The 20,735-nt window shown below is 29.9% G+C and overlaps 1 protein-coding gene across 9 annotated transcripts in view; it reads left to right on the plus strand.

Annotated features, from left to right (window-relative positions):
- Mipp1 (Multiple inositol polyphosphate phosphatase 1) overlaps positions 1–20,735 on the plus strand; it is a 1,171,163-nt gene that overhangs the window by 485,505 nt on the left and 664,923 nt on the right. Inside the window, exon 1 of one of the 9 annotated variants that reach the window (XM_067757519.1) lies at positions 5,717–5,783. The exons of the other annotated variants lie outside the window; for them this stretch is intronic. The gene's annotated coding sequence lies outside the window, so the exon portion shown is untranslated. Of the gene's footprint in view, positions 1–5,716; positions 5,784–20,735 lie in introns of those variants that run through there. 9 annotated transcript variants of the gene reach the window in all.

Consider the following 20,735-nt stretch of genomic DNA (forward strand, 5'->3'; position numbering starts at 1 on the left):
AAGTACTTTTCCTATAACTACAAACGATGAAATTGATTGTAGTGAAATTCATTTTTTTGTACTTTTTATAGTTACTCCGAAAATATAATACATTTTGCGGAAACCAAGCAATTTAAGCAAATTTGGGTTTTTTTTTTTTTTGAAATACGTTTTAAATCGTTTGTAGTTTTTCATAGGAAAACATTTTTTTTTGGTCCACAGGTTTCGGAGATATCGCTAACGCATCTCAAAAAAACCAAGGACGCAGCAATTTGGAAGCACTAAAAGTACTTTTCCTATAACTACAAACGATGAAATTGATTGTAGTGAAATTAATTTTTTTGTAGTTTTTATGGTTACTCCGAAAATATAATACATTGTGCGGAAACCAAGCAATTTAAGTAAATTTGGGTTTTTTCTTTTTGAAATACGTTTTAAATCGTTTGTAGTTTTTGATACGAAAAAAAAATTTTTTTTGTCCACAGGTTTCGGAGATATCGCTAACGCATCTCAAAAAAACCAAGAACGCAGCAATTTGGAAGCACTAAAAGTACTTTTCCTATAACTACAAACGATGAAATTGATTGTAGTGAAATTCATTTTTTTGTACTTTTTATATTTACTCCGAAAATATAATACATTGTGCGTAAGCCAAGAAATTTAAGCAAATTTGGGTTTTTTCTTTTTGAAATACATTTTAAATCGTTTGTAGTTTTTCATAGGGAAAAAAAATTTTTTTTAGTCCACAGGTTTCGGAGATATCGCTAACGCATCTCAAAAAACCCAATAACGCAGCAATTTGGAAGCACTAAAAGTACTTTTCCTATAACTACAAACGATGAAATTGATTGTATTGAAATTCATTTTTTGTAGTTTTTTAGTTACTCCGAAAATATAATACATTGTGCGGAAACCAAGCAATTTAATCAAATTTGGGTTTTTTATTTTTGAAATATGTTTTAAATCGTTTGCAGTTTTTCATACGAAAAATAATTTTTTTTGGTCCACAGGTTTCGGAGATATTGCTAACGCATCTCAAAAAAACCAAGAACGCAGCAATTTGAAAGCACTAAAAGTACTTTTCCTATAACTACAAACGATGAAATTGATTGTAGTGAAATTCATTTTTTTGTACTTTTTATAGTTACTCCGAAAATATAATACATTGTGCGGAAACCAAGCAATTTAAGCAAATTTGGGTTTTTTGTTTTTGAAATACGTTTTAAATCGTTTGTAGTTTTTCATAGGAAAACAATTTTTTTTTGGTCCACAGATTTTGGAGATATCCCTAACGCATCTCAAAAAAACCAAGAACGCAGCAATTTGGAAGCACTAAAAGTAATTTTCCTATAACTACAAACGATGAAATTGATTGTAGTGAAATTGATTTTTTTGTAGTTTTTATAGTTACTCCGAAAATATAATACATTGTGCGGAAACCAAGCAATTTAAGCAAATTTGGGTTTTTCTTTTTGAAATACGTTTTAAATCGTTTGTAGTTTTTCGCACGAAAAAAAATTTTTTAGTCCACAGGTTTCGGAAATATCGCTAACGCATCTAAAAAAAACCAAGAACGCAGCAATTTGGAAGCACTGAAAGTACTTTTCCTATAACTACAAACGATGAAATTGATTGTAGTGAAATTCATTTTTTTGTACTTTTTATAGTTACTCCGAAAATATAATACATTTTGCGGAAACCAAGCAATTTAAGCAAATTTGGGTTTTTTCTTTTGAAATACGTTTTAAATCGTTTGTAGTTTTTCATACGAAAAAAAAATTTTTTTAATCCACAGGTTTCGGAGATATTGCGAACGCATCTCAAAAAAACCAAGAACGCAGCAATTTGGCAGCACTAAAAGTACTTTTCCTATAACTACAAAGGATGAAATTGATTGCGGCGAAATTCATTTTTTTGTAGTTTTTATGGTTACTCCGAAAATATAATACATTGTGCGGAAACCAAGCAATTTAAGCAAATTTTGGTTTTTTTCTTTTTGAAATGCGTTTTAAATCGTTTTTAGTTTTTCATACGAAATAATGTTTTTTTTTTGGTTCACAGGTTTCGGAGATATCGCTAACGCATCTCAAAAAAACCAGGAACGCCGAACTCCGAAAATATAACACATTGTGCGGAAACCAAGCAATTTAAGCAAATTTTGGGGTTTTTTTTTTAAATACGTTTTAAATCGTTTGTAGGTTTTCATACGAAAAAAAAATTTTTTTTTTGTCCACAGGTTTCGGAGATATCGTTAACGCATCTCAAAAAACCAAGAAAGCAGCAATATGGAAGCACTAAAAGTACTTTTCCTATAACTACAAACGATGAAATTGATTGTAGTGAAATTCATTTTTTTGTAGTTTTTATAATTACTCCGAAAATATAATACATTGTGCGGAAACCAAGCAGTTTAAGCAAATTTGGGTTTTTTATTTTTGAAATACGTTTAAATCGCTTGCAGTTTTTCATATGAAAAAATTTTTTTTTGGTCGACAGGTTTCGGAGATATCGCTAACGCATCTCAAAAAAACCAAGAACGCCGAACTCCGAAAATATAACACATTGTGCGGAAACCAAGCAATTTAAGCAAATTTTTAGGTTCTTTTTTTTAAATACGTTTTAAATCGTTTGTAGGTTTTCATACGAAAAAAACTTTTTTTTTTGGTCCACAGGTTTCGGAGATATCGCTAACGCATCTCAAAAAAACCAAGAAAGCAGCAATATGGAAGCACTAAAAGTACTTTCCCTATAACTACAAACGATGAAATTGATTGTAGTGAAATTCATTTTTTTGTAGTTTTTATAATTACTCCGAAAATATAATACATTGTGCGGAAACCAAGCAATTTAAGTAAATTTGGGTTTTTTCTTTTTGAAATACGTTTTAAATCGTTTGTAGTTTTTGATACGAAAAAAAAATTTTTTTTGTCCACAGGTTTCGGAGATATCGCTAACGCATCTCAAAAAAACCAAGAACGCAGCAATTTGGAAGCACTAAAAGTACTTTTCCTATAACTACAAACGATGAAATTGATTGTAGTGAAATTCATTTTTTTGTACTTTTTATAGTTACTCCGAAAATATAATACATTGTGCGTAAGCCAAGCAATTTAAGCAAATTTGGGTTTTTTCTTTTTGAAATACGTTTTAAATCGTTTTTAGTTTTTCATAGGAAAAAAAATTTTTTTTTGGTCCACAGGTTTCGCAGATATCGCTAACGCATCTCAAAAAAACCAAGAACGCAGCAATTTGGAAGCACTAAAAGTACTTTTCCTATAACTACAAACGATGAAATTGATTGTAGTGAAATTCATTTTTTTGTACTTTTTATATTGACTCCGAAAATATAATACATTGTGCGCAAGCCAAGAAATTTAAGCAAATTTGGGTTTTTTCTTTTTGAAATACATTTTAAATCGTTTGTAGTTTTTCATAGGGAAAAAAAATTTTTTTTAGTCCACAGGTTTCGGAGATATCGCTAACGCATCTCAAAAAAACCAATAACGCAGCAATTTGGAAGCACTGAAAGTACTTTTCCTATAACTACAAACGATGAAATTGATTGTATTGAAATTCATTTTTTTGTAGTTTTTATAGTTACTCCGAAAATATAATACATTGTGCGGAAACCAAGCAATTTAATCAAATTTGGGTTTTTTATTTTTGAAATATGTTTTAAATCGTTTGCAGTTTTTCATACGAAAAAAAATTTTTTTTGGTCCACAGGTTTCGGAGATATTGCTAACGCATCTCAAAAAAACCAAGAACGCAGCAATTTGAAAGCACTAAAAGTACTTTTCCTATAACTACAAACGATGAAATTGATTGTAGTGAAATTCATTTTTTTGTACTTTTTATAGTTACTCCGAAAATATAATACATTGTGCGGAAACCAAGCAATTTAAGCAAATTTGGGTTTTTTGTTTTTGAAATACGTTTTAAATCGTTTGTAGTTTTTCATAGGAAAACAATTTTTTTTTTGGTCCACAGATTTTGGAGATATCCCTAACGCATCTCAAAAAAACCAAGAACGCAGCAATTTGGAAGCACTAAAAGTACTTTTCCTATAACTACAAACGATGAAATTGATTGTAGTGAAATTAATTTTTTTGTAGTTTTTATAGTTACTCCGAAAATATAATACATTGTGCGGAAACCAAGCAATTTAAGCAAATTTGGGTTTTTCTTTTTGAAAAACGTTTTAAATCGTTTGTAGTTTTTCGCACGAAAAAAAATTTTTTAGTCCACAGGTTTCGGAGATATCGCTAACGCATCTAAAAAAAACCAAGAACGCAGCAATTTGGAAGCACTAAAAGTACTTTTCCTATAACTACAAACGATGAAATTGATTGTAGTGAAATTCATTTTTTTGTACTTTTTATAGTTACTCCGAAAATATAATATATTTTGCGGAAACCAAGCAATTTAAGCAAATTTGGGTTTTTTCTTTTGAAATACGTTTTAAATCGTTTGTAGTTTTTCATAGGAAAACATTTTTTTTTTGGTCCACAGGTTTCGGAGATATCGCTAACGCATCTCAAAAAAACCAAGGACGCAGCAATTTGGAAGCACTAAAAGTACTTTTCCTATAACTACAAACGATGAAATTGATTGTAGTGAAATTAATTTTTTTGTAGTTTTTATGGTTACTCCGAAAATATAATACATTATGCGGAAACCAAGCAATTTAAGCAAATTTTGGTTTTTTTCTTTTTGAAATGCGTTTTAAATCGTTTGTAGTTTTTCATACGAAATAATGTTTTTTTTTTGGTTCACAGGTTTCGGAGATATCGCTAACGCATCTCAAAAAAACCAGGAACGCCGAACTCCGAAAATATAACACATTGTGCGGAAACCAAGCAATTTAAGCAAATTTTGGGGTTTTTTTTTTAAATACGTTTTAAATCGTTTGTAGGTTTTCATACGAAAAAAAATTTTTTTTTTTGTCCACAGGTTTCGGAGGTATCGCTAACGCATCTCAAAAAAACCAAGAAAGCAGCAATATGGAAGCACTAAAAGTACTTTTCCTATAACTACAAACGATGAAATTGATTGTAGTGAAATTCATTTTTTTGTAGTTTTTATAATTACTCCGAAAATATAATACATTGTGCGGAAACCAAGCAGTTTAAGCAAATTTGGGTTTTTTATTTTTGAAATACGTTTAAATCGCTTGCAGTTTTTCATACGAAAAAAATTTTTTTTGGTCGACAGGTTTCGGAGATATCGCTAACGCATCTCAAAAAAACCAAGAACGCAGCAATTTGGAAGCACTAAAAGTACTTTTCCTATAACTACAAACGATGAAATTGATTGTATTGAAATTCATTTTTTGTAGTTTTTTAGTTACTCCGAAAATATAATACATTGTGCGGAAACCAAGCAATTTAATCAAATTTGGGTTTTTTATTTTTGAAATATGTTTTAAATCGTTTGCAGTTTTTCATACGAAAAATAATTTTTTTTGGTCCACAGGTTTCGGAGATATTGCTAACGTATCTCAAAAAAACCAAGAACGCAGCAATTTGAAAGCACTAAAAGTACTTTTCCTATAACTACAAACGATGAAATTGATTGTAGTGAAATTCATTTTTTTGTACTTTTTATAGTTACTCCGAAAATATAATACATTGTGCGGAAACCAAGCAATTTAAGCAGATTTGGGTTTTTTGTTTTTGAAATACGTTTTAAATCGTTTGTAGTTTTTCATAGGAAAACAATTTTTTTTTTGGTCCACAGATTTTGGAGATATCCCTAACGCATCTCAAAAAAACCAAGAACGCAGCAATTTGGAAGCACTAAAGGTACTTTTCCTATAACTACAAACGATGAAATTGATTGTAGTGAAATTAATTTTTTTGTAGTTTTTATAGTTACTCCGAAAATATAATACATTGTGCGGAAACCAAGCAATTTAAGCAAATTTGGGTTTTTCTTTTTGAAATACGTTTTAAATCGTTTGTAGTTTTTCGAACGAAAAAAAATTTTTTAGTCCACAGGTTTCGGAGATATCGCTAACGCATCTAAAAAAAACCAAGAACGCAGCAATTTGGAAGCACTGAAAGTACTTTTCCTATAACTACAAACGATGAAATTGATTGTAGTGAAATTCATTTTTTTGTACTTTTTATAGTTACTCCGAAAATATAATACATTTTGCGGAAACCAAGCAATTTAAGCAAATTTGGGTTTTTTCTTTTGAAATACGTTTTAAATGGTTTGTAGTTTTTCATACGAAAAAAAAATTTTTTTAATCCACAGGTTTCGGAGATATTGCGAACGCATCTCAAAAAAACCAAGAACGCAGCAATTTGGCAGCACTAAAAGTACTTTTCCTATAACTACAAAGGATGAAATTGATTGCAGCGAAATTCATTTTTTTGTAGTTTTTATGGTTACTCCGAAAATATAATACATTGTGCGGAAACCAAGCAATTTAAGCAAATTTTGGTTTTTTTCTTTTTGAAATGCGTTTTAAATCGTTTTTAGTTTTTCATACGAAATAATGTTTTTTTTTTGGTTCACAGGTTTCGGAGATATCGCTAACGCATCTCAAAAAAACCAGGAACGCCGAACTCCGAAAATATAACACATTGTGCGGAAACCAAGCAATTTAAGCAAATTTTGGGGTTTTTTTTTTTAAATACGTTTTAAATCGTTTGTAGGTTTTCATACGAAAAAAAATTTTTTTTTTGTCCACAGGTTTCGGAGATATCGTTAACGCATCTCAAAAAACCAAGAAAGCAGCAATATGGAAGCACTAAAAGTACTTTTCCTATAACTACAAACGATGAAATTGATTGTAGTGAAATTCATTTTTTTGTAGTTTTTATAATTACTCCGAAAATATAATACATTGTGCGGAAACCAAGCAGTTTAAGCAAATTTGGGTTTTTTATTTTTGAAATACGTTTAAATCGCTTGCAGTTTTTCATATGAAAAAATTTTTTTTGGTCGACAGGTTTCGGAGATATCGCTAACGCATCTCAAAAAAACCAAGAACGCCGAACTCCGAAAATATAACACATTGTGCGGAAACCAAGCAATTTAAGCAAATTTTTAGGTTCTTTTTTTTAAATACGTTTTAAATCGTTTGTAGGTTTTCATACGAAAAAAACTTTTTTTTTTGGTCCACAGGTTTCGGAGATATCGCTAACGCATCTCAAAAAAACCAAGAAAGCAGCAATATGGAAGCACTAAAAGTACTTTCCCTATAACTAAAAACGATGAAATTGATTGTAGTGAAATTCATTTTTTTGTAGTTTTTATAATTACTCCGAAAATATAATACATTGTGCGGAAACCAAGCAATTTAAGTAAATTTGGGTTTTTTCTTTTTGAAATACGTTTTAAATCGTTTGTAGTTTTTGATACGAAAAAAAAATTTTTTTTGTCCACAGGTTTCGGAGATATCGCTAACGCATCTCAAAAAAACCAAGAACGCAGCAATTTGGAAGCACTAAAAGTACTTTTCCTATAACTACAAACGATGAAATTGATTGTAGTGAAATTCATTTTTTTGTACTTTTTATAGTTACTCCGAAAATATAATACATTGTGCGTAAGCCAAGCAATTTAAGCAAATTTGGGTTTTTTCTTTTTGAAATACGTTTTAAATCGTTTTTAGTTTTTCATAGGAAAAAAAATTTTTTTTTGGTCCACAGGTTTCGCAGATATCGCTAACGCATCTCAAAAAAACCAAGAACGCAGCAATTTGGAAGCACTAAAAGTACTTTTCCTATAACTACAAACGATGAAATTGATTGTAGTGAAATTCATTTTTTTGTACTTTTTATATTGACTCCGAAAATATAATACATTGTGCGCAAGCCAAGAAATTTAAGCAAATTTGGGTTTTTTCTTTTTGAAATACATTTTAAATCGTTTGTAGTTTTTCATAGGGAAAAAAAATTTTTTTTAGTCCACAGGTTTCGGAGATATCGCTAACGCATCTCAAAAAAACCAATAACGCAGCAATTTGGAAGCACTAAAAGTACTTTTCCTATAACTACAAACGATGAAATTGATTGTATTGAAATTCATTTTTTTGTAGTTTTTATAGTTACTCCGAAAATATAATACATTGTGCGGAAACCAAGCAATTTAATCAAATTTGGGTTTTTTATTTTTGAAATATGTTTTAAATCGTTTGCAGTTTTTCATACGAAAAAAAATTTTTTTTGGTCCACAGGTTTCGGAGATATTGCTAACGCATCTCAAAAAAACCAAGAACGCAGCAATTTGAAAGCACTAAAAGTACTTTTCCTATAACTACAAACGATGAAATTGATTGTAGTGAAATTCATTTTTTTGTACTTTTTATAGTTACTCCGAAAATATAATACATTGTGCGGAAACCAAGCAATTTAAGCAAATTTGGGTTTTTTGTTTTTGAAATACGTTTTAAATCGTTTGTAGTTTTTCATAGGAAAACAATTTTTTTTTTGGTCCACAGATTTTGGAGATATCCCTAACGCATCTCAAAAAAACCAAGAACGCAGCAATTTGGAAGCACTAAAAGTACTTTTCCTATAACTACAAACGATGAAATTGATTGTAGTGAAATTAATTTTTTTGTAGTTTTTATAGTTACTCCGAAAATATAATACATTGTGCGGAAACCAAGCAATTTAAGCAAATTTGGGTTTTTCTTTTTGAAATACGTTTTAAATCGTTTGTAGTTTTTCGCACGAAAAAAAATTTTTTAGTCCACAGGTTTCGGAGATATCGCTAACGCATCTAAAAAAAACCAAGAACGCAGCAATTTGGAAGCACTAAAAGTACTTTTCCTATAACTACAAACGATGAAATTGATTGTAGTGAAATTCATTTTTTTGTACTTTTTATAGTTACTCCGAAAATATAATATATTTTGCGGAAACCAAGCAATTTAAGCAAATTTGGGTTTTTTCTTTTGAAATACGTTTTAAATCGTTTGTAGTTTTTCATAGGAAAACATTTTTTTTTTTGGTCCACAGGTTTCGGAGATATCGCTAACGCATCTCAAAAAAACCAAGGACGCAGCAATTTGGAAGCACTAAAAGTACTTTTCCTATAACTACAAACGATGAAATTGATTGTAGTGAAATTAATTTTTTTGTAGTTTTTATGGTTACTCCGAAAATATAATACATTATGCGGAAACCAAGCAATTTAAGCAAATTTTGGTTTTTTTCTTTTTGAAATGCGTTTTAAATCGTTTGTGGTTTTTCATACGAAATAATGTTTTTTTTTGGTTCACAGGTTTCGGAGATATCGCTAACGCATCTCAAAAAAACCAGGAACGCCGAACTCCGAAAATATAACACATTGTGCGGAAACCAAGCAATTTAAGCAAATTTTGGGGTTTTTTTTTTAAATACGTTTTAAATCGTTTGTAGGTTTTCATACGAAAAAAAATTTTTTTTTTTGTCCACAGGTTTCGGAGATATCGCTAACGCATCTCAAAAAAACCAAGAAAGCAGCAATATGGAAGCACTAAAAGTACTTTTCCTATAACTACAAACGATGAAATTGATTGTAGTGAAATTCATTTTTTTGTAGTTTTTATAATTACTCCGAAAATATAATACATTGTGCGGAAACCAAGCAGTTTAAGCAAATTTGGGTTTTTTATTTTTGAAATACGTTTAAATCGCTTGCAGTTTTTCATACGAAAAAAATTTTTTTTGGTCGACAGGTTTCGGAGATATCGCTAACGCATCTCAAAAAAACCAAGAACGCCGAACTCCGAAAATATAACACATTGTGCGGAAACCAAGCAATTTAAGCAAATTTTTAGGTTCTTTTTTTAAATACGTTTTAAATCGTTTGTAGGTTTTCATACGAAAAAAACTTTTTTTTTTGGTCCACAGGTTTCGGAGATATCGCTAACGCATCTCAAAAAAGCCAAGAAAGCAGCAATATGGAAGCACTAAAAGTACTTTTCCTATAACTACAAACGATGAAATTGATTGTAGTGAAATTCATTTTTTTGTAGTTTTTATAATTACTCCGAAAATATAATACATTGTGCGGAAACCAAGCAATTTAAGTAAATTTGGGTTTTTTCTTTTTGAAATACGTTTTAAATCGTTTGTAGTTTTTGATACGAAAAAAAAATTTTTTTTGTCCACAGGTTTCGGAGATATCGCCAACGCATCTCAAAAAAACCAAGAACGCAGCAATTTGGAAGCACTAAAAGTACTTTTCCTATAACTACAAACGATGAAATTGATTGTAGTGAAATTCATTTTTTTGTACTTTTTATAGTTACTCCGAAAATATAATACATTGTGCGTAAGCCAAGCAATTTAAGCAAATTTGGGTTTTTTCTTTTTGAAATACGTTTTAAATCGTTTTTAGTTTTTCATAGGAAAAAAATTTTTTTTTGGTCCACAGGTTTCGCAGATATCGCTAACGCATCTCAAAAAAACCAAGAACGCAGCAATTTGGAAGCACTAAAAGTACTTTTCCTATAACTACAAACGATGAAATTGATTGTAGTGAAATTCATTTTTTTGTACTTTTTATATTTACTCCGAAAATATAATACATTGTGCGTAAGCCACGAAATTTAAGCAAATTTGGGTTTTTTCTTTTTGAAATACATTTTAAATCGTTTGCAGTTTTTCATAGGGAAAAAAAATTTTTTTTAGTCCACAGGTTTCGGAGATATCGCTAACGCATCTCAAAAAAACCAATAACGCAGCAATTTGGAAGCACTAAAAGTACTTTTCCTATAACTACAAACGATGAAATTGATTGTATTGAAATTCATTTTTTTGTAGTTTTTATAGTTACTCCGAAAATATAATACATTGTGCGGAAACCAAGCAATTTAATCAAATTTGGGTTTTTTATTTTTGAAATATGTTTTAAATCGTTTGCAGTTTTTCATACGAAAAAAAATTTTTTTTGGTCCACAGGTTTCGGAGATATTGCTAACGCATCTCAAAAAAACCAAGAACGCAGCAATTTGGAAGCACTAAAAGTACTTTTCCTATAACTACAAACGATGAAATTGATTGTAGTGAAATTAATTTTTTTGTAGTTTTTATAGTTACTCCGAAAATATAATACATTGTGCGGAAACCAAGCAATTTAAGCAAATTTGGGTTTTTCTTTTTGAAATACGTTTTAAATCGTTTGTAGTTTTTCGCACGAAAAAAAATTTTTTAGTCCACAGGTTTCGGAGATATCGCTAACGCATCTAAAAAAAACCAAGAACGCAGCAATTTGGAAGCACTAAAAGTACTTTTCCTATAACTACAAACGATGAAATTGATTGTAGTGAAATTCATTTTTTTGTACTTTTTATAATTACTCCGAAAATATAATACATTGTGCGGAAACCAAGCAATTTAATCAAATTTGGGTTTTTTGTTTTTGAAATACGTTTTAAATCGTTTTTAGTTTTTCATAGGAAAAAAATTTTTTTTTGGTCCACAGGTTTCGGAGATATCTCAAACGCATCTAAAAAAAACCAAGAACGCAGCAATTTGGAAGCACTAAAAGTACTTTTCCTATAACTACAAACGATGAAATTGATTGTAGTGAAATTCATTTTTTTGTACTTTTTATAGTTACTCCGAAAATATAATACATTTTGCGGAAACCAAGCAATTTAAGCAAATTTGGGTTTTTTCTTTTGAAATACGTTTTAAATCGTTTGTAGTTTTTCATAGGAAAACATTTTTTTTTTGGTCCACAGGTTTCGGAGATATCGCTAACGCATCTCAAAAAAACCAAGGACGCAGCAATTTGGAAGCACTAAAAGTACTTTTCCTATAACTACAAACGATGAAATTGATTGTAGTGAAATTAATTTTTTTGTAGTTTTTATGGTTACTCCGAAAATATAATACATTGTGCGGAAACCAAGCAATTTAAGTAAATTTGGGTTTTTTCTTTTTGAAATACGTTTTAAATCGTTTGTAGTTTTTGATACGAAAAAAAAATTTTTTTTGTCCACAGGTTTCGGAGATATCGCTAACGCATCTCAAAAAAACCAAGAACGCAGTAATTTGGAAGCACTAAAAGTACTTTTCCTATAACTACAAACGATGAAATTGATTGTAGTGAAATTCATTTTTTTGTACTTTTTATATTTACTCCGAAAATATAATACATTGTGCGTAAGCCAAGAAATTTAAGCAAATTTGGGTTTTTTCTTTTTGAAATACATTTTAAATCGTTTGTAGTTTTTCATAGGGAAAAAAAATTTTTTTTAGTCCACAGGTTTCGGAGATATCGCTAACGCATCTCAAAAAACCCAATAACGCAGCAATTTGGAAGCACTAAAAGTACTTTTCCTATAACTACAAACGATGAAATTGATTGTATTGAAATTCATTTTTTGTAGTTTTTTAGTTACTCCGAAAATATAATACATTGTGCGGAAACCAAGCAATTTAATCAAATTTGGGTTTTTTATTTTTGAAATATGTTTTAAATCGTTTGCAGTTTTTCATACGAAAAATAATTTTTTTTGGTCCACAGGTTTCGGAGATATTGCTAACGCATCTCAAAAAAACCAAGAACGCAGCAATTTGAAAGCACTAAAAGTACTTTTCCTATAACTACAAACGATGAAATTGATTGTAGTGAAATTCATTTTTTTGTACTTTTTATAGTTACTCCGAAAATATAATACATTGTGCGGAAACCAAGCAATTTAAGCAAATTTGGGTTTTTTGTTTTTGAAATACGTTTTAAATCGTTTGTAGTTTTTCATAGGAAAACATTTTTTTTTTGGTCCACAGGTTTCGGAGATATCGCTAACGCATCTCAAAAAAACCAAGGACGCAGCAATTTGGAAGCACTAAAAGTACTTTTCCTATAACTACAAACGATGAAATTGATTGTATTGAAATTCATTTTTTGTAGTTTTTTAGTTACTCCGAAAATATAATACATTGTGCGGAAACCAAGCAATTTAATCAAATTTGGGTTTTTTATTTTTGAAATATGTTTTAAATCGTTTGCAGTTTTTCATACGAAAAATAATTTTTTTTGGTCCACAGGTTTCGGAGATATTGCTAACGCATCTCAAAAAAACCAAGAACGCAGCAATTTGAAAGCACTAAAAGTACTTTTCCTATAACTACAAACGATGAAATTGATTGTAGTGAAATTCATTTTTTTGTACTTTTTATAGTTACTCCGAAAATATAATACATTGTGCGGAAACCAAGCAATTTAAGCAAATTTGGGTTTTTCTTTTTTAAATACGTTTTAAATCGTTTGTAGTTTTTCGCACGAAAAAAAATTTTTTAGTCCACAGGTTTCGGAGATATCGCTAACGCATCTAAAAAAAACCAAGAACGCAGCAATTTGGAAGCACTGAAAGTACTTTTCCTATAACTACAAACGATGAAATTGATTGTAGTGAAATTCATTTTTTTGTACTTTTTATAGTTACTCCGAAAATATAATACATTTTGCGGAAACCAAGCAATTTAAGCAAATTTGGGTTTTTTCTTTTGAAATACGTTTTAAATCGTTTGTAGTTTTTCATACGAAAAAAAATTTTTTTAATCCACAGGTTTCGGAGATATTGCGAACGCATCTCAAAAAAACCAAGAACGCAGCAATTTGGCAGCACTAAAAGTACTTTTCCTATAACTACAAAGGATGAAATTGATTACAGCGAAATTCATTTTTTTGTAGTTTTTATGGTTACTCCGAAAATATAATACATTGTGCGGAAACCAAGCAATTTAAGCAAATTTTGGTTTTTTTCTTTTTGAAATGCGTTTTAAATCGTTTGTAGTTTTTCATACGAAATAATGTTTTTTTTTTGGTTCACAGGTTTCGGAGATATCGCTAACGCATCTCAAAAAAACCAGGAACGCCGAACTCCGAAAATATAACACATTGTGCGGAAACCAAGCAATTTAAGCAAATTTTGGGGTTTTTTTTTTAAATACGTTTTTTTTTTGTCCACAGGTTTCGGAGATATCGCTAACGCATCTCAAAAAAACCAAGAAAGCAGCAATATGGAAGCACTAAAAGTACTTTTCCTATAACTACAAACGATGAAATTGATTGTAGTGAAATTCATTTTTTTGTAGTTTTTATAATTACTCCGAAAATATAATACATTGTGCGGAAACCAAGCAGTTTAAGCAAATTTGGGTTTTTTATTTTTGAAATACGTTTAAATCGCTTGCAGTTTTTCATACGAAAAAAATTTTTTTTGGTCGACCGGTTTCGGAGATATCGCTAACGCATCTCAAAAAAACCCAGGAAGGCCGAACTCCGAAAATATAACACATTGTGCGGAAACCAAGCAATTTAAGCAAATTTTTAGGTTCTTTTTTTTAAATACGTTTTAAATCGTTTGTAGGTTTTCATACGAAAAAAACTTTTTTTTTTGGTCCACAGGTTTCGGAGATATCGCTAACGCATCTCAAAAAAACCAAGAAAGCAGCAATATGGAAGCACTAAAAGTACTTTCCCTATAACTACAAACGATGAAATTGATTGTAGTGAAATTCATTTTTTTGTAGTTTTTATAATTACTCCGAAAATATAATACATTGTGCGGAAACCAAGCAATTTAAGTAAATTTGGGTTTTTTCTTTTTGAAATACGTTTTAAATCGTTTGTAGTTTTTGATACGAAAAAAAAATTTTTTTTGTCCACAGGTTTCGGAGATATCGCTAACGCATCTCAAAAAAACCAAGAACGCAGCAATTTGAAAGCACTAAAAGTACTTTTCCTATAACTACAAACGATGAAATTGATTGTAGTGAAATTCATTATTTTGTACTTTTTATAGTTACTCCGAAAATATAATACATTGTGCGTAAGCCAAGCACTTTAAGCAAATTTGGGTTTTTTCTTTTTGAAATACGTTTTAAATCGTTTTTAGTTTTTCATAGGAAAAAAAATTTTTTTTTGGTCCACAGGTTTCGCAGATATCGCTAACGCATCTCAAAAAAACCAAGAACGCAGCAATTTGGAAGCACTAAAAGTACTTTTCCTATAACTACAAACGATGAAATTGATTGTAGTGAAATTCATTTTTTTGTACTTTTTATATTTACTCCGAAAATATAATACATTGTGCGCAAGCCAAGAAATTTAAGCAAATTTGGGTTTTTTCTTTTTGAAATACATTTTAAATCGTTTGTAGTTTTTCATAGGGAAAAAAAATTTTTTTTAGTCCACAGGTTTCGGAGATATCGCTAACGCATCTCAAAAAAACCAATAACGCAGCAATTTGGAAGCACTAAAAGTACTTTTCCTATAACTACAAACGATGAAATTGATTGTATTGAAATTCATTTTTTTGTAGTTTTTATAGTTACTCCGAAAATATAATACATTGTGCGGAAACCAAGCAATTTAATCAAATTTGGGTTTTTTATTTTTGAAATATGTTTTAAATCGTTTGCAGTTTTTCATACGAAAAAAAATTTTTTTTGGTCCACAGGTTTCGGAGATATTGCTAACGCATCTCAAAAAAACCAAGAACGCAGCAATTTGAAAGCACTAAAAGTACTTTTCCTATAACTACAAACGATGAAATTGATTGTAGTGAAATTCATTTTTTTGTACTTTTTATAGTTACTCCGAAAATATAATACATTGTGCGGAAACCAAGCAATTTAAGCAAATTTGGGTTTTTGGTTTTTGAAATACGTTTTAAATCGTTTGTAGTTTTTCATAGGAAAACAATTTTTTTTTTGGTCCACAGATTTTGGAGATATCCCTAACGCATCTCAAAAAAACCAAGAACGCAGCAATTTGGAAGCACTAAAAGTACTTTTCCTATAACTACAAACGATGAAATTGATTGTAGTGAAATTAATTTTTTTGTAGTTTTTATAGTTACTCCGAAAATATAATACATTGTGCGGAAACCAAGCAATTTAAGCAAATTTGGGTTTTTCTTTTTGAAATACGTTTTAAATCGTTTGTAGTTTTTCGCACGAAAAAAAATTTTTTAGTCCACAGGTTTCGGAGATATCGCTAACGCATCTAAAAAAAACCAAGAACGCAGCAATTTGGAAGCACTAAAAGTACTTTTCCTATAACTACAAACGATGAAATTGATTGTAGTGAAATTCATTTTTTTGTACTTTTTATAGTTACTCCGAAAATATAATACATTTTGCGGAAACCAAGCAATTTAAGCAAATTTGGGTTTTTTCTTTTGAAATACGTTTTAAATCGTTTGTAGTTTTTCATAGGAAAACATTTTTTTTTTGGTCCACAGGTTTCGGAGATATCGCTAACGCATCTCAAAAAAACCAAGGACGCAGCAATTTGGAAGCACTAAAAGTACTTTTCCTATAACTACAAACGATGAAATTGATTGTAGTGAAATTAATTTTTTTGTAGTTTTTATGGTTACTCCGAAAATATAATACATTGTGCGGAAACCAAGCAATTTAAGTAAATTTGGGTTTTTTCTTTTTGAAATACGTTTTAAATCGTTTGTAGTTTTTGATACGAAAAAAAAATTTTTTTTGTCCACAGGTTTCGGAGATATCGCTAACGCATCTCAAAAAAACCAAGAACGCAGCAATTTGGAAGCACTAAAAGTACTTTTCCTATAACTACAAACGATGAAATTGATTGTAGTGAAATTCATTTTTTTGTACTTTTTATATTTACTCCGAAAATATAATACATTGTGCGTAAGCCAAGAAATTTAAGCAAATTTGGGTTTTTTCTTTTTGAAATACATTTTAAATCGTTTGTAGTTTTTCATAGGGAAAAAAAATTTTTTTAGTCCACAGGTTTCGGAGATATCGCTAACGCATCTCAAAAAACCCAATAACGCAGCAATTTGGAAGCACTAAAAGTACTTTTCCTATAACTACAAACGATGAAATTGATTGTATTGAAATTCATTTTTTGTAGTTTTTTAGTTACTCCGAAAATATAATACATTGTGCGGAAACCAAGCAATTTAATCAAATTTGGGTTTTTTATTTTTGAAATATGTTTTAAATCGTTTGCAGTTTTTCATACGAAAAATAATTTTTTTTGGTCCACAGGTTTCGGAGATATTGCTAACGCATCTCAAAAAAACCAAGAACGCAGCAATTTGAAAGCACTAAAAGTACTTTTCCTATAACTACAAACGATGAAATTGATTGTAGTGAAATTCATTTTTTTGTACTTTTTATAGTTACTCCGAAAATATAATACATTGTGCGGAAACCAAGCAATTTAAGCAAATTTGGGTTTTTTGTTTTTGAAATACGTTTTAAATCGTTTGTAGTTTTTCATAGGAAAACAATTTTTTTTTTGGTCCACAGATTTTGGAGATATCCCTAACGCATCTCAAAAAAACCAAGAACGCAGCAATTTGGAAGCACTAAAAGTACTTTTCCTATAACTACAAACGATGAAATTGATTGTAGTGAAATTAATTTTTTTGTAGTTTTTATAGTTACTCCGAAAATATAATACATTGTGCGGAAACCAAGCAATTTAAGCAAATTTGGGTTTTTCTTTTTGAAATACGTTTTAAATCGTTTGTAGTTTTTCGCACGAAAAAAAATTTTTTAGTCCACAGGTTTCGGAGATATCGCTAACGCATCTAAAAAAAACCAAGAACGCAGCAATTTGGCAGCACTAAAAGTACTTTTCCTATAACTACAAAGGATGAAATTGATTGCAGCGAAATTCATTTTTTTGTAGTTTTTATGGTTACTCCGAAAATATAATACATTGTGCGGAAACCAAGCAATTTAAGCAAATTTTGGTTTTTTTCTTTTTGAAATGCGTTTTAAATCGTTTGTAGTTTTTCATACGAAATAATGTTTTTTTTTTGGTTCACAGGTTTCGGAGATATCGCTAACGCATCTCAAAAAAACCAGGAACGCCGAACTCCGAAAATATAACACATTGTGCGGAAACCAAGCAATTTAAGCAAATTTTGGGTTTTTTTTTTTAAATACGTTTTAAATCGTTTGTAGGTTTTCATACGAAAAAAAATTTTTTTTTTTGTCCACAGGTTTCGGAGATATCGCTAACGCATCTCAAAAAAACCAAGAAAGCAGCAATATGGAAGCACTAAAAGTACTTTTCCTATAACTACAAACGATGAAATTGATTGTAGTGAAATTCATTATTTTGTACTTTTTATAGTTACTCCGAAAATATAATACATTGTGCGTAAGCCAAGCAATTTAAGCAAATTTGGGTTTTTTCTTTTTGAAATACGTTTTAAATCGTTTTTAGTTTTTCATAGGAAAAACAATTTTTTTTTGGTCCACAGGTTTCGCAGATATCGCTAACGCATCTCAAAAAAACCAAGAACGCAGCAATTTGGAAGCACTAAAAGTACTTTTCCTATAACTACAAACGATGAAATTGATTGTAGTGAAATTCATTTTTTTTTACTTTTTATATTTACTCCGAAAATATAATACATTGTGCGCAAGCCAAGAAATTTAAGCAAATTTGGGTTTTTTCTTTTTGAAATACATTTTAAATCGTTTGTAGTTTTTCATAGGGAAAAAAAATTTTTTTTAGTCCACAGGTTTCGGAGATATCGCTAACGCATCTCAAAAAAACCAATAACGCAGCAATTTGGAAGCACTAAAAGTACTTTTCCTATAACTACAAACGATGAAATTGATTGTATTGAAATTCATTTTTTTGTAGTTTTTATAGTTACTCCGAAAATATAATACATTGTGCGGAAACCAAGCAATTTAATCAAATTTGGGTTTTTTATTTTTGAAATATGTTTTAAATCGTTTGCAGTTTTTCATACGAAAAAAAATTTTTTTTGGTCCACAGGTTTCGGAGATATTGCTAACGCATCTCAAAAAAACCAAGAACGCAGCAATTTGAAAGCACTAAAAGTACTTTTGCTATAACTACAAACGATGAAATTGATTGTAGTGAAATTCATTTTTTTGTACTTTTTATAGTTACTCCGAAAATATAATACATTGTGCGGAAACCAAGCAATTTAAGCAAATTTGGGTTTTTTGTTTTTGAAATACGTTTTAAATCGTTTGTAGTTTTTCATAGGAAAACAATTTTTTTTTTGGTCCACAGATTTTGGAGATATCCCTAACGCATCTCAAAAAAACCAAGAACGCAGCAATTTGGAAGCACTAAAAGTACTTTTCCTATAACTACAAACGATGAAATTGATTGTAGTGAAATTAATTTTTTTGTAGTTTTTATAGTTACTCCGAAAATATAATACATTGTGCGGAAACCAAGCAATTTAAGCAAATTTGGGTTTTTCTTTTTGAAATACGTTTTAAATCGTTTGTAGTTTTTCGCACGAAAAAAAATTTTTTAGTCCACAGGTTTCGGAGATATCGCTAACGCATCTAAAAAAAACCAAGAACGCAGCAATTTGGAAGCACTAAAAGTACTTTTCCTATAACTACAAACGATGAAATTGATTGTAGTGAAATTCATTTTTTTGTACTTTTTATAGTTACTCCGAAAATATAATACATTTTGCGGAAACCAAGCAATTTAAGCAAATTTGGGTTTTTTCTTTTGAAATACGTTTTAAATCGTTTGTAGTTTTTCATAGGAAAACATTTTTTTTTTGGTCCACAGGTTTCGGAGATATCGCTAACGCATCTCAAAAAAACCAAGGACGCAGCAATTTGGAAGCACTAAAAGTACTTTTCCTATAACTACAAACGATGAAATTGATTGTAGTGAAATTAATTTTTTTGTAGTTTTTATGGTTACTCCGAAAATATAATACATTGTGCGGAAACCAAGCAATTTAAGCAAATTTTGGTTTTTTTCTTTTTGAAATGCGTTTTAAATCGTTTGTAGTTTTTCATACGAAATAATGTTTTTTTTTTGGTTCACAGGTTTCGGAGATATCGCTAACGCATCTCAAAAAAACCAGGAACGCCGAACTCCGAAAATATAACACATTGTGCGGAAACCAAGCAATTTAAGCAAATTTTGGGGTTTTTTTTTTAAATACGTTTTAAATCGTTTGTAGGTTTTCATACGAAAAAAAATTTTTTTTTTTGTCCACAGGTTTCGGAGATATCGCTAACGCATCTCAAAAAAACCAAGAAAGCAGCAATATGGAAGCACTAAAAGTACTTTTCCTATAACTACAAACGATGAAATTGATTGTAGTGAAATTCATTTTTTTTGTAGTTTTTATAATTACTCCGAAAATATAATACATTGTGCGGAAACCAAGCAGTTTAAGCAAATTTGGGTTTTTTATTTTTGAAATACGTTTAAATCGCTTGCAGTTTTTCATACGAAAAAAATTTTTTTTTGGTCGACAGGTTTCGGAGATATCGCTAACGCATCTCAAAAAAACCAAGAACGCCGAACTCCGAAAATATAACACATTGTGCGGAAACCAAGCAATTTAAGCAAATTTTTAGGTTCTTTTTTTTAAATACGTTTTAAATCGTTTGTAGTTTTTCGCACGAAAAAAAATTTTTTAGTCCACAGGTTTCGGAGATATCGCTAACGCATCTAAAAAAACCAAGAACGCAGCAATTTGGAAGCACTAAAAGTACTTTTCCTATAACTACAAACGATGAAATTGATTTTAGTGAAATTCATTTTTTTGTACTTTTTATAGTTACTCCGAAAATATAATACATTGTGCGGAAACCAAGCAATTTAAGCAAATTTGGGTTTTTCTTTTTGAAATACGTTTTAAATCGTTTGTAGTTTTTCGCACGAAAAAAAATTTTTTAGTCCACAGGTTTCGGAGATATCGCTAACGCATCTAAAAAAAACCAAGAACGCAGCAATTTGGAAGCACTGAAAGTACTTTTCCTATAACTACA

This window comes from Eurosta solidaginis, chromosome 5 (assembly GCF_040869045.1).
Source record: "Eurosta solidaginis isolate ZX-2024a chromosome 5, ASM4086904v1, whole genome shotgun sequence".
In the NCBI taxonomy this organism is placed as follows: Eukaryota; Metazoa; Arthropoda; class Insecta; order Diptera; family Tephritidae; genus Eurosta; species Eurosta solidaginis.